Source organism: Oratosquilla oratoria, chromosome 37, assembly GCF_046742065.1.
Source record: "Oratosquilla oratoria isolate Oo_2021 chromosome 37, ASM4674206v1, whole genome shotgun sequence".
NCBI classification, from domain to species: Eukaryota; Metazoa; Arthropoda; class Malacostraca; order Stomatopoda; family Squillidae; genus Oratosquilla; species Oratosquilla oratoria.
The window spans coordinates 37,300,178-37,303,090 of NC_134813.1; positions in this window are offsets into that span (position 1 = coordinate 37,300,178).

A 2,913-nucleotide genomic window follows, 5' to 3' on the forward strand; every position below is an offset into this window, starting at 1 on the left:
TGAGAGGAGGGCCAGTGTCGCCATATGATGAGGGGATGGGGGTAAACACATTGCCTATAGGCCCTGCTATGGAATTACAGTACCTCGCTGCATTACCTCTGGCCTGAGTGGTGTGGTGGGATCCAGCGATAACCCTTCATTCACGAGGTGTTGAGATGGGATTTATTTATTTATTTGTTTTATGCGGGTGACTTAGGTCATATATGATCAATCTAGTACGAGTAAAATTGCACAGCAAAAATAGACCTGTTTATTATGCTAGGGAACAAATCAAACAATATTTTGGTGCCTCAGGTTTAAGATCCGATTCTAGGTATATTAAATCCAATTCATTTTAGCAGTTCTACTTTTTTATTGGGTGTTTGTCGTGTAAAGCTATTATCAACGCAGAAAAAAAAAACTGTTACAACAAGGAAACAAAATTACATATCACAATAGAGAAATATATTTACTGCTCTTCCTCTTGGAGAGAAGTGATTTTGTTTTTTGCAATGATGTTCAAGGCTCGCTGATAAAAATGAGCATGTCAAAACAGGTACCAAGTGAATGGCGGCTGTTCATAGACAATTCTAAATGGAGCAATAAATATGGATCAGTCCCAAATGGCCAGCCAACTAGGATGGCTCAAGAGAAAAAAATAGTAATATAAATAAATAAATAAATAAATAAATAAATAAATAAATAAATAAATAAATAAATAAATAAATAAATAAATAAATAAATAAATAAATAAATAAATAAATAAATAAATAGATAAATAAATAAATAAATAAACAAATAAATAAATAAATAAATAAATAAATGAATAAATAAATAAATAAATAAATGAAAAATAAAAAAAATCGCTCTAGTCCTAGAGAAAATACCATACAACGATCACCAGGGGTTCACCTGTGTGGATCTGAAGTTGGTAAATTTTGTCTTGGGTCAGAAGAATGGATACAACGAGTATCCCTGCCTTATCTGTCTCTAGATTAGTGGATCTAAGAATGAGCATTGGGCGAGAAGACGGTGGGCTCTAAAAGATAACACGGTAGTAAGGAAAAAAAAAGTAACTGGAGAACCATTGGTTGATAGAAATATGATGATTTCACCTCCGTTACACATTAAAATAGGTTTAATGAAACACTTTGTGGTTACATAAGCAGAAAATTCACAGCAATGAGCATGGAAAAGATAGAGGCAGATCATTTTACCTAGAGGCAAATAAGGACAATCATGAAAGATCCACATTTCCAATATTCAGTTGATAATGCCGGGGCAGACATATGCTCTTCATTCAGTCTGACTGTGAGGCTTTCTTTTTTTCTTTCTGTTAGGCCGATTGAAGGTAAATTCAATGGAAAGTTGGGTGTTATTTAGCAATGAATATTGGGCACGGGGGGGGGGGGTTAGTCATCACTGAGGCTGGTGAGCTGCACGTGTATTCCTGAAGGAGGCTTTGTGTAATGGTCATGCGGCGGACCCTTGTGCTGGTTAGTTATCCTGGGGACCCACGAGTGATTCCCTCAAGGAGACTTTGTTTCACCCGTGGGCCTCAAGGAAGCTCTGGGTCGCGTCGCAGCCGGGCAGACGCGAGCGTGTCCCATGGGGCCACTTGGGTGTCAGAAGGTCGTGAGACGCCGAGAAGAGGTGAGACGACGGAGTGAGGACCGGTGAGTGACGAGGTGAGGACCGGTCGTGAGGGATACTCCTAACTTTTTCTTCCCTTAGGAACTATAAAACAAATAGTCTGAAATACTAGAGAATATGCTATCTTCTCTCCGTCAACTTGGCTGTAATATGGGTATCAAAGTGCATTACCTTCACAGCCACTTGGATCGTTTCCCAGAAATCTTTGGTGACCTAAGTGAAGAATAAGGTGAACAATTCCTCCAAGATTCAATAAATATGGAATAAAGACACTGGGGAGAATGGGATATCCACATGATGGCTGGTTTATTCAATACGATTATGATGGGGCAGTTCACCGCAAGACTTCTTTGAATCGCCGCTTTAATGAGATTTCCGAGAAAATGGACACCGTGCCAGTGATAACTTTCTCTGCTTGTTTCACTATCATCTGATTCTTTGATGTGATTTTATAGACAAAAATCTAGATGTAGGAAACCATTTTATTAATCAAAAAGACAATAACAATAATTTGTAGACACTTATTCAAGTACCCAAATGGCTATATGCATAACAGTTATGGGTTTATCTTATCTTTGTAACCAGATCTGATGGAGAGAAACTGGTGACATGTTTTGAATCGGCAACCAAAATCTACTTTAAAAAGTGCCTAATATCTGAGGCACCAAATTCAGTGTTCCCTAGTGTTATACCAAGTCAACTTCTTCTCTCACACAAATATGCCTTTATTACTATAGAATTATCAATTAAAGGTGAGTTTTGATCTAATATTATTTCTTATTTGCAGACAGATACAATGCGGTCGCCAACATCAACGATGTGGTTGAACTTGATATGTCATCGGGTGGGTTTTGCTTCATATTGGACATCAAGTCGAAGAAGCCCTCAATTTCAAAGAAAGCGTGTGCATATATCCACCGACAAGGATTATGCTGCAAAGGCTACTCATTCAAATAGTTATGTGGTAAACATCAAAATAATTTATCATGATGGATATGCAAGATAGTCTGAATGACATGATTAGAGTAAAGGACACTTTTCCCTTTTTACCCACCTGATGAGACTCAACAACCTATCAATCGGGACTGTAAACACGCGTGTGAAACTACACACACACACACACACACACACACACACACACACACACACACACACACACACACACACACACACACACACACACACACACACACACACACACACACACACACACACACACACACACACACACACAAACAAACATACATAAACACATCCGCACGCACACACACGTATGCACAC